Source organism: Cloeon dipterum, chromosome X (genome assembly GCF_949628265.1).
Source record: "Cloeon dipterum chromosome X, ieCloDipt1.1, whole genome shotgun sequence".
Classification (NCBI taxonomy): Eukaryota; Metazoa; Arthropoda; class Insecta; order Ephemeroptera; family Baetidae; genus Cloeon; species Cloeon dipterum.
In genome coordinates this window covers 18,990,801-19,003,386 of record NC_088790.1, presented here as the reverse complement: position 1 = coordinate 19,003,386, position 12,586 = coordinate 18,990,801, and the positions used below count along the sequence as shown (strand labels likewise).

Below are 12,586 nucleotides of genomic sequence, written 5' to 3'. Positions count from 1 at the left end.
TATTCAAATTATTCAACTATGTATAGATTTTAAAACATTGGTGTGGCGATGTACACACATACTCACAAATGTGAAACCGAAGGCGCATTTTATGCTCTCTTGACCTACCCGAAAGATCAGCATCTTGCACGGTTTTAAAAAGCATACACTCTCAGCAAATCAGTTTGAATAAATCTCTTGCAGTACATTACACCAAAACGAATAATTTTCTCAGATACATGAAACATTCAGTTTTTCGTTATTCCTTTTATATCATTGGCCTGTCATCGTGTTCCGAAAATATATGTCTTGTCCTTGACCGTGCCCAATAAAGAGAGCGAAGACTTGAGCAACGAATGCGGTCTTGGGTGGTGTCGGCTGGAAAATTGTGCGGTCGTGCGTTTTCTAAGGAAGGCCTCCTCCAGTGAGACCGTGATGAGGTCTAATTTATCAATTACCACGTCGGGGGAGCGTCCCCCGCCGGCAAACTGCACTGTCCACGCGCACATTTGCCTGATAAAAATGTAAGCCAGCCGAGCAAAGCGTGCGTTGCTTGTCACGAAAGTGGCACGGAAAATTGCGAAAATTCGGAAAAGAGATATTGCTCGTTTTTTACTGCAACGACGGTAAATCGACGCCCATATCGAGAAAGATTTTATTTATATCTAGCGTATAGCAATAATAGATTTCCGCGATTTACCCCCATCTGGGATTTCTATTGATCTGCTGCTTTCCGCCACGGTTAACGCGTATAAGTCGCTGCACAAATCAGTGACAAAAAAGCGATTATTCATCGAATGCATTGTGCGCGTCGGGTACAGGACGCAGGTAAATTCAAACCGTTCTCACCCAAAACGGAACCCCTTTCCCACGCTACTCTCGTTGATTCTTCTCCGTTGGCGAGCACATGATGGCCAGACGAGCGCCGCCCCCGCCAACCACCCTGCTTCTTTGCTTTTTGTACACGAGAGCTGAAAAGGATCAAATTTATACATACAAGCCGACTGGCCTCTATTTCGCAGCCACGCGGCCATCATAAGATGCAGGGCCCTCTGAAAACGGGCTCTCGCTAATTTCTTCAGTTCGAGCAGTTTTAGATAAACAATCGGGACCCTAACTGAGCTGTGTTTGTCCCCCACTGGTTCGACAATTAACATGGCTGCCGGTAATGAGACCAGCGCTGATCTGACAATTGTGTTGACAAAAGAGAATTGCGAAAAACTGTCGTGCAGTACAGCGGACTTTTATTTTTTTATTTCTTTTTTTCTAATCCCCGTAAATTTCATCGCACTGAATTGTCAAATTTGCTTACGAACAAATTAATATATTAGAATTTTTAATGTCTTGATAGATAGCGTTTAGTTTGAACCATCTCCTTTAAAAAATACTGCGGCTAAAATTTCTCAAAGCTAGGTCATCGAACCTGGCCTACTTCTTACTAGGGGTTGGTGTGCTCGGAAGGTAGGCAGCCAGGTAATATGCCTGCTTCATTTTTCATGTTCAACCGTACAGAAATGACTATTGTGATGGGCTGATATTTCAGACGGTCCGCGACCTTTGCAGCGAAAATCGTGAAACATCAAATAATATCCCTTCGTATATAGGAGCACTCGATCAGGCGCGCCACGTCTCTCCCCGACCACCCCCTTCCCACCTTTTATTCCCTCTCTCGCTCGATCGGTAGTCAGCCTCCGCAGATGCACTTTTCAAAAGCGACCATATTCCCCATGAATCGTATACTTGCATTTTCACAGAAGAAAAAATAATAAAAGGTGAAGCGCGCATGGGCTGCAGGCAGAAGGGTTGTACGCCACGCCACGCTGATGCAATCATTAGAACCCAAGTGCAACAATAATAATAATAATTCCCAGCATCTGTCACAGTTCACCGTTCGCTTTGAAAATCAGACCCACTTTGTCTGCAGCCTGCGGATTACGCATGCAAAACTTCTGCATTTATTCCGGGCCTGCATGGACCGCGGGGGATGAGTCGTTGCGTCTGCATGCGGGGGTGCGCGCGCTCGACCAGAACCGATTCACTTTTCCCATCAATTCTTGCCGCGGCGCCGTGCAACAACTCATGCTTCCTGCTTTTCGTACCCGGAGGCTTCCTGTGTCAGATTCATTTTTATCGTTATGTAGCCGCTTAGAAATTTCTACGGTTTAGGTAAATTTCCGAAACGACTTGATCTTGAGCATTCTGGTGTAGAAATTTTGTTTGTTGCAAGTGCATTTCCTCTTGAGAAAAAACAGTATTTAAAACAATCAACACTCATTTCTCAATAACATAAAATTATTATTTAAAAATAATCATTTAATTTGTTAATTTTGTGACCAAAAAGTATGTTTTTATTGCCCGGCCTTTTCCCTGAGCCCTATTTAAGCAATACTTGAATTTACTCATAATCAAAATACAAGCAAACATTTTCTTTGAAGATGCAAGCTCTCATTTCACTGTTTGAATAAATATCTAATTCAGGAAATTAACTTGATACATTTTTTTTTTATTTTTCGGACTTGAAAGCACTCTCCCAAGGAAATTTCTCACAAAAACAAAAAAGGGAAAAAGATTTGCACTATAAACCTGATAAATGTTTACGGCACGTGACAATGACACGAATCATTTTTTTTTGAGCGTTTATGCCGATACTGCTTGCTGTTTTTTGCTATTGCTCATGAATTTCAATAACTTATTCAAGTAAATATTTAACATGAGCAATTAACAGCGTAAGATAAACAGTATTACTAAATAATCTAGTATATACATAGTAGAAATTGAAGATGCTAATAGGAAATTTCTTACTTCCTGAACAAAAGGGCATCTAGAAAATTTGCTCAATCAACTCATCTCAGATCACGTGCATACGCATCATATGCAAATTGAATGACATTCAATATCCGCATAGCACATGTCGCATTTAGAATGAGAATCAGGTGCGTTGCGTCGGTGGGAGAGAACAAGCGACAATAATTATACACAGACAGGCTGATTGGGATATTGTCAGCTCGCGTGTGACACATTTTATCCTTGAATAATTAGCATAATTTTTTAATTCTGTAACCAAATACATACGTTCCAATTTAATTGGAATTTCCATTTCAAAACTTAGAAAGTGGCCCACCAAGCAAAATTTTGTGAGAAATAAACTTTGCGGTGATTTTTTTTAAAAAAAATTATTGCAATCCTAGATTTCCAATAATTTCCTTTCCGAATTCTCGGCAGTATGATGCAAATTGCGCACAACTTTGTGCTGTCACACACATACGTTATTCTGTATTTTATGTGGTGTGAAATGAATATATAGGCGGTGTTTGGTGTGCATTTCACGCGCGCTATAAAGACGCACTTTCTTCCTCGCAGTGCCCGCTCTGCCGAGTGGAACAACACCGTGCGCGGCCAGTGTCAACAAAACTGGCCCTCGTCATTTGCAGAGCGGCAATTTTTCGATAATTATCGCCACCTTAATTGTGCCAGTGAGCCAGCGGCCTATAAATTGATTGATACACCTGCGCAGCGCGCATACGAGGAGAACTTTCCAAAAGGAAAAGTACTCGTGTTTGCACGTGCTGAGCTGGTCAACCCCCTTTTCCACAACTGCTGTTGGAATAAGCGTGTGTGGAAAATTACTTAGCGATGAATTTTCTAGATGAAGTTTACTTTATCAAGTCAAGCTCAACATTAAGGTTTTTATAAAGTCCCGGTTTTTATGTTTCATTGTCAGCTGGCACCCTGATGATAGAAATTGCATATATTCAAAAGAAATAAATTGAAAACGCACGTATGCATTCAATAAGCACCCATTTTCCTCTCTTGGTTTTTAACTGACAATTTTTTGCTCAAGAGACAGATTTTCAGAAACCAAATGCCGCTGAATTCTAACTACTACTGAAGCTTTAAAATGAAACGCTTCTAAAATGTTATATGCTATACTCTTTTTTCACTCTTCCCTGAGCGCTCCTGCATGCTGTTTCGATCTCTCTCGTGTCTCTCTCTTTTTATCCGCTGCTCGAGTTACTAATGAAGATTTAAGTATTCAAGGTGTCTTTGCTGGGCACGTGATCTAATGAAGTCGTTATCTTAATTAATACTAATTAACCTCCAATATCAGCAGCGCAGCTTGACGACGCGCGGCACAAGTTCAGCGCTAAACAATAATATGCTCTCGCGATGCTCCAGCTAATTTGCCAGGCCATTGTGCACGCCGTTAACGACCGAAAATTTGTGCTCACAAAAAACGCCTTTCTTTTTTGAAACGGATAAATTGGTGTTTGTATCCCAATTTTCTCATTTCCTGGCACTCATATAATTCTCAATCACTGAATGTAATCGGAAGCGGGTGTCGATAAGCAATGATTTGATTTGCACTTTAATTGATCGCATGCGTTAAAAAAGCGGCAGCTTCCGGCAGGGATTTTTCCAAGAGCCGGCACGCAATCGGTTTCCAGCTAGTTTTATCTGCTCTTATCACTGTCTTGAGGTGTCCCCGCAGAATTTGTACGCGAGAGCTTTTTCTCAGCCGCAAATGCATTCGCGCCGATGACGTTTTCGGAAGCCAGCTTCACCGCAGTCTAGAATAATTTCTCCTGGGGAAGTTCAAAGTGAAAAAAGAGAGCCCGCGATATATTATTATCTATATCGCACGCACCCAAAGCAACAAGATGGAGGACACCTATAACGCTGCACGCGTTAGCAATAATTTCGGCACACTGACAAATGGCAACAACGGACTCTGATTTGTCTGTCAGCCGCGTGCTGACTGAGTGCCCTGGGCATTAATCAAAAAGTCTCGGCCCCTCGCTCCTCCACATCATTATGCAGATCCTCGATTGCTGCCATTGGACCAGAGAATAAATGATCCAGCACCCGCGCGAACGTGTGTGTCTTCAGACGCTCGCTCAAGAATATGGCGTGTATAATTCGTCCGTGCGCGATTATCGGGATAGCAAATTGTCGTTGTTTAAGAAAAGCTTTTATTTACACATTTTACAAACCTTTAAAAATCCATGAGGGTCGTTCTATAATTTATAGCCTACAATACAAAGTCAGTTTCATGCACACATCAGTTCTCACGTTTTTGAAAATGACTTTGCAGAAATAGAAGGCTTTTTTTCAACTGCCAACTTTTGTGTACTTATGTTACTGGTCATTTTTATGGCACTCACAGATCCAATTGTAAAGACTCGAAGGAAAGAATTTTCCTATTGACACCCCTAAAAATAGCTATTTCGCCCTCAGAAGAATGACCACCCCAAATGCATATGAAAGGTTGCTTTAACAACCGAAGAAAAGGAATTAGGTTTGAAAGTCATGCTATGGCAATCCATTTCCAATTTAAGAGACTATAATCACTCTCAACAATGGATTTCCCTAGTGACATCCCAAGAAAAATTACAATTTCAACTTCAAAATACAATAGCAGGAATTTTAGAGGGTGCTTTAACAATCTAAGAAAAAGGATCGCGGGCTGCCACAGCGACACTTGTTGCGTGTGTCTCTCGGGCATCGTCTCAAATATAAGAAACTGAGCTTTTTTCGCTTCGCAGAGGTAAAAATCCCTTCGATGGGAGTTCAACAACCTTCTCCTTTTATATTACCTGGCTGTTCTATAGGTTAGCCAGGTGAGGGTTGCATTACCTGATCCACCCATTTATGGCGGGGAGAGGGGACGGCGTTTCACGATTTATTTTCTCTCCAGCTTTAGCCCTCTGGTCTTCATAGGTCGGGCGAGTTTCCTGCTCCTGTTGGGATTTGAATATTAAAATTAAAGCGTCAGCAACATAAGTTTTGTTTGACTCGCAGATTCGGCGCGCTTTTAGGAATTAAAGCAATCTCGACCTCTCTTGTAAAAGGTCACTTTTGCTTTAGTTTCGTTCCGCCCGCTCTTGAGCAACGGTCCAAGGAGGAGCATGTGCAAGCGAGACGCTTTGGTTAACTGAAAAATGGAGAGCGTAGCGAACGAAAAATTCAAATTGGCTCGAGTGGAAAGTTTTTTGCAAATTAATTTATCATTGAAAAACCACAGTCATCCAGATCTTTTGTTTCGCGGCAGTTTTTTACGAAAGACCGTCATAACAACGGCAAACAAGCGATGAATGAACGGCGGAGGCGCAAATCGCCCTAATAAAAAACACATCCCCTAACGCGCGACGAGGGGAATCCGCAAGCACCACTTCTAGAAGCATTGTGAACCGCCGCGCAGCAGACAGGCACAACACACAGTCAAAATACAACATCATCCCCCCGGCTTGTTTACAAATTAACGTTGTGTGCGTGTATCGCGCCACGTGGCCCGCGTTCGTAAACAAAACGTCTCACACGCGCTGGTAGTAAGGAAGAGCGCGTTTTTCTTTTCCTCTTTCTCTGCTTCCTCCCTCCGTCTCGGCGGCGGGACTGCGAAATTTCCCGCAGATGAGATGATGATGCATCGAAAAGACGCCGAGGGCCTGCCGCAAGACTATGAATCAAATCAATTTCGGCAGAAGCGCGCGGGTTGCCGCCAAAGTGCCAAAATCGAGACGCTTCAATTTATATCTGTCTCAAAAAGGGTTGAATACTCGGAACATTATGTGCCCTTGAGTATATTTTTCAGCAAAAACCTTTGAAATATGTTCATGGGTTCATATTCTAATTTCATCTTCTTTAAAATTTAGGAAAAAAACTAGAACATTGCTTTCAATCTATAGCGAACTTGCTTTTTCCTAATATTTTTGATAAGTTCAAACTCTAGAAATTCATTCGTCTAGTATGCCCTCCCTGCTCTTTTCGGGTTGCTTGTAGATAATGTGAGGACTTTGTTTCATCTTGAGCCTATCCATATTATTCGTCTGGGAAACTGTTCAAATCCTTCAAAGTTGGGTGGAGTTGTGTACTTTGAATTTTAAAAATTAACGTTTAACAAGTGAAACTTTTGGCAAGCAGCAATTTGAAGAACTTATTCGCTGTGTCAGTAACTTCTCGCAATGCAACACATATGTTCGAGTGTTGCAAAAGTAAAAACCGCTTCACAATTAATAAAAAAATAATTCAACCCTTTGTCAGAGGCTATTAAAAATCGCAGCTGCCCCAGCAAATTAACTTACGCATAATTTGGTAAAGAAATTTAAAGATCCAAGAAGCAGGCCTGCATGGTTAATTTAAATTTCAACGTGTTACTCGATCAATTGGGAAATGGTTTCTGTTAAATTTTGGAGAAATGTGTCTGCAGAATCATTAAAAAGTTAATTTTTTGTTGATATTCGTATTTGAGTAAATTAATGTTCATATTCCGTTTTATTTTTGTCGCTTTTACACACATTTTATGTACCAGTTGGTGTCGACCAGGCTCACTAATATTTAAATAAATAAATACACACTCACAAATACACATTTCTCATTCATTTCGATCGCCAAATTTCCATATAATTAGAATGCTGAACTCTTCCATGAATTTGGGAAACCCAGCGGATCATCTTTACCACCCTTTTCACTCCATTGGGTTGCGGTTGATTTTTCCTGTATTTCAATCAAAGGCTTTATTTCGAGGGCAAAGAGGGTGTCCCGCCAACACTCACGTCGGGAGGCGAAAACGCGGCGGGCAAAAAAGCGGCAGCCACAACATTACTTTATTCACGAGATTCTTCGCCGCTTTTGATTAATGATTTGATGCGTCATCTTAAGAAATCAACTACTCGTCTCTCTCTTTTCGCTTTCTACCAGCCATGCTTTCTCTCTCTCTCTTCTGGCTGCAGTATTCTTCTGCGGGTATGGGTATGTGTGTGTTTTTAAGAGCGCGTGTGCCACCGCGCGAGGAAGCACGCTGCGCGCTGGAGCACCCCTCATTGTATGCAAACGCGCGGTGGCGGAGGAAAAATAAAACGGGCACAAAAGGAAACCTTTTCTTTGACGCAAGAGGAAGAACACTCTGATAATTTTCCTTTGATGGATGGCTTTCAAAATGTCCTATTTCCAGAAATTTTGGAAAATCTATTGCATGCTTTGCCACGTTTTAAACCCACCAGGATATTCTTTTATGTACATTGAATCCGTATTGACTCATTATGGCACAAGCTCCGGTGAGATATTTTGGAACGCACTGTTTCCAATCCTCTTACAAAATTAATTTGAACTAGTAAATAACATTTGGTTACGCAACCTGAATCTCTTATTTTGAACAGCCTCATGAAAAATCAATCAATTTTAACCTTAAAATTTCCTTTACTCTTTTGTCTTCTTGGAAATGTATTTCTTTCTCACAAATTATGCAAAATTCATCCCTTTATCGCGGAAGAAATCTCTTCAGAACAGGACGTTCTCTCGCATGAGGGGAAAAAACTGTGCCGTAATAAAAGAGGGATGATTTTGGTGTGCTAGCAACGAGAGAGCTTCTCTTTCTCCTGCTACACTGCCATACACGCACACACACTACTAGCTATACGAAAGGGTGGGTGGTTGGGCCTGGGGGCGGGGGTGAAAAATGATCCATTAATCTCTCGCAGTTTTCGTCTAGATGGCGCCAATCCAAATCCCTGCGCCGCGCTTTTTGCAATTTTCATAACAACCGGCACGCAGTCTCTCACCCCACCCCACCCCCGCCAGCTCCGGTCGGCGTGGAGGCTGCATACCTAAATCATCCCTTAATTGATTCAGCCCTTTCTTTTCGACCAGTCGGTCGGAATTCCATAAATTCCCGATCAGCCTCTGTCCCTGACCGAGAGGTAATTTTCAAATGTTAAAACGGTTTCTTTTATTGAAAAAACACCTTTCAAGCCTTTCAAACACTGTGCCTGAGCGCAAAGTTGCAGGAAATCACCGCTGTATTTACCCCTGCCGCGTAGATCCATGAACTAGCCAAGTAGCCAGCTAGTTTCATTGTGTGTGTTGTATGAGTATTGTTATCTCAGCCGACTCCTCCACATAAAAAGCAACATACCGCGTTTGGCATGCGAGACAATACAACGGGTCCGAGAGCATCCCGAGAACTCACTCGATCCGCGCTGCTTTATTACACTACATAACATACACTCTCTCACTCACACCGCTATCTATTATGCATCGCATCCAGCAATGTTGCTAAATTTATTTTAATTGCAAAAGAAGACAGATAATGCACACACGGCTATGATATAATATTTGCCATCAGTGCGGGAGCCGTGCAGATGTGTACAGGTATATGCGAGGTGTCGATTGAATGTAGGTGAGCAGCATTTTTGCTTTTATCTTCGGCGCTGATACGCAGATACGCGTGCACCTATTTGTGTGTATGAGTGTATGTATGAAGCGCGGCGAGTGTAAATAATCGCAATATCTGCAAGCGGCGCCGCATCGCGAGTGGAGTGCAAAAGAAGCTATAATTAATTCAGTGCGTTGTCAATAAATCCAGCCGACATCTCTCGCGTGGCGTAATTTTTACTTCTGGATTTTTCCACTTGCCTTTTGAAAGTGCATGTAATTTTGTCATTTACTGACGTAATTGCTGTGCATTGATCACTATGGCAATAAATTAATTCTGTGGAGAATGAAAATTATATATCAAACAAGACAATTTAAAAGCATGACTTTAATTTCGCTCTGTGTTAATACTTAAAAAAAGACAGCTCACCTCGAACTAAATTTTAAGGAAAAGGGTTAAACTGTTAATCGGACAATGCCAATCCACTTAAACATTTAGTTTCTCGTATTCACCCATTTAACTGTTGGGTCGGAATAAATGCGTGGACGCAGGGTTGTCGCCGTGGATCAAATGATCACGCGTCAAAAGTGTAATCGATTCCGAGAACGCGTCCGCCGCACGATTTTCCCTTTGAGCACTTACACAACGACTCTGTAACAAGTCGAGAAGCGCTATCTCCCGAGTCCTTAGCCTCGATAATAATTCCCATATGAAACTGGCGTGATAGCATGCCAAGAAAGTCTCAAAAGAGCTCAAAATGTTATCTCGTCCCTGTAGAGAAATAATATTTCTCGCACTGCTGGAGTCACACTTCGTTTTACATAAAAAATATTGACTCTTTTATTAGAATTGAAACGTTTTCACAAATTGATGACAATTGCTCAAAGCGGTGTCGACGAGTTGTGCGGCTTATTAGGCAAGAGCCTTTATTTTCTGTCTATCCGACTCAACCCCGTACTCCGCTCACAAGTTGCTCTTCTCACTGTCAGGCGAGGCCCATTTCATTAAAATTAAAGTGCTGCGTGCTGTCTCATTCGTCGTCCCTGGGGTAAGTTCACTCTTTTTACACACAGCTCCTGCAGGTTGCATGCGCATACCACATCCTGGCCCTTCTTTATTACGCAGCACGGAAAAATTAACAAAATGTAGCACGCTGGTAGCACGAGTCACGCGAAAATGGTGAAAATCAGCTTTGGTAATCGGCGTAAATTTGTTGAAATTTTAGCTGAGACTCAATTTGTATGAAAAATAACCACAAGCTTTGTTAAAAGTAAAAAGGGGTTCAAATTTGAGATTAAATGAGATTTTTTCCAATTAAAACACAAAGCGTTTCGAAACTTATATCAGCCAAGACTATTGGCGCCGAAATAGAACGGATTAGGATTTGATTTGATATGTTTGAGATTTTTCCATTCCCTTTCCAATCAAATCAGAAATCTTAAGCAGATAATCCGGAAGTAGCTTCAGCGCAATCAAATCTGTTTTGGTAGAATATACCGCCATATTCCTTTTCAACCAGATTCTGTCGTGCCGTGTAATGCGATCTATATCATAAAGATTAAATAACAATTTTTAAACCCGATTTTCATAACTATTGTAAATTTCTGAATTTTATGCACAGTGCTCACGGGGGTCACCTGTTGACCAAAGAACCAATTTACAGCCCTCATGATGGACTATAAAAAACAGACGGGCCGATTGACTCTTGAGCCCCGCTTTTGAGACGTTGGCCGCTGTGCAACAGTGTGTTAATTATTCTCGGGATTGAGCAAGGTCTTCAATCGAATCAAGCATTGCGTCTCTCTTAATTGGTCCAATTGTGTCAGCTGGGAGAAGGCAATAAAAATTAATACGGCCGCTGAAATCTGCCGTCTGGCCGCGGCTTGTAATGCCTATGCAGCGTCACTCGCCGCGGAGTGCTTCTCCTCTGATTATATTGCAGCAGCAGCATCACACACACTGATCCGGCCTCGTTCAGTTGACCCTAGTTGACATTTTTGAATCGCCCGCGCAGCGAGCGATTCATCATTCACGACGCTTGATTTTTTTATTCACTCAAATTGCGTCACTCGCCTTGATTATTGTTTTATTGAAAGGCATCCAGCTCGTTCCGATTTCAGCCAGAGTTTGTTTGATAAAGCCGCAAAACGCGTAATTTTAGCCCGTAACTACAGCACACTGAGAGAATGAAACTTAGTGCAAAGTTAAACTAAGTTTCCTCTTTTTAAATATGAGCTAAGGAAGGGTGTTATGAAAAACACAAGTTTACTGAGATAGTAGTTTCCAAGCGTAAAATTGGCCAAAATGTAAGAAGACGATCATGATTTGCCACATTTTTTGTAACACCCACGCACCTCGAAGTCAATTAAGAAAATCGAATTATCAAAGAAGAACTGATCGATCAAACAAGCGCTTCAAAAGTTTTGGCTTTTCCCTCAAGCGTTTTTTCACAGAAAATGAGGCAATTTGAATGCTTCAGGAAAAAGCACGGCAAATTCCCATCGGTGAAAAGGTCAAACGCGGCAGCTAATTACCAATTAGCGCGTCGCTAATTAAACACGGCTGCTTTTCCAGAAAGCGAAACACACACCCTTGCAGTAGTAGCAGAAGCAAAAGCAGGCATTTAGAAGTTCGCTTTCCAAACCTATCCCGCAAAAAGCTTCTTCAAGAAAATGCAGAATAATGTCGAAACGCGACACAAATGGTTTGAAATGCTTCTGTATCGCATATATATCTATGAAAAAGTATGCTCTCTGCTCTTGTATTCTTTTGACGGACACCTTGAGAGGACGCCTCTCGCGGCAGCTAAATTTTTTTTACCTGAAAGTGAGTGACCATTATTTATCTTTGTGGAGAAAAATGCTCAACCGATAGAGCTTCTTGGGGTTGGAAATTCCGCCGCAACAAGGTAGCTTTTGTAAATTCCTTTCCCCTTATCTCAAAGGATTTGAGCAGCGAAGCAGAAAGTCCGAGTTCTTTTGTGCGCTGATGAGAGACGCAGAAACCACTGAGATTTACTCCCCTTATTGTGTTGAAAGGGTAGCAGAGTCCAATAATCCTAAATTGTGATCTATCGTCGATAACTTGAATTTTGTTTCACTGCGCTATTTGTAAAAACAGAAAATGGACAAGAGTTGGGAATCTTCAGTGAAAAATTGAAGAGAAAAATTATCTCGTACTGGATTGCAGTGTCGTTCCGTCCCCCTCCCAGACTTCTTCAGCAGTGCAAAACAAACCACAGAGCTGCATGCTCAGTTAAAAATAGATAAGAACAAAAAACGAATTAATGTAAAACACCATGCCTTTTCTAAATAAATAGTTCTGCCAGCATGTCAATAACTCGCCCTTAAGGTGTGAACAAGCACACGTGCGGTGCAACTCACCTCTTCCTTCGCTGCCGCTACCTCCCTGAGCTATGGAAACGAAAAAAAATAGCGAGGGCGGCCGGCAAGTACAGCA

At 41.8% G+C, this 12,586-nt stretch overlaps 1 protein-coding gene across 2 annotated transcripts in view; it reads left to right on the top strand.

Annotated features, from left to right (window-relative positions):
• The window catches only part of LOC135944869 (forkhead box protein O-like), a 55,216-nt gene that overhangs the window by 23,967 nt on the left and 18,663 nt on the right, over positions 1-12,586 (top strand). The gene's annotated exons all lie outside the window — the stretch shown is intronic.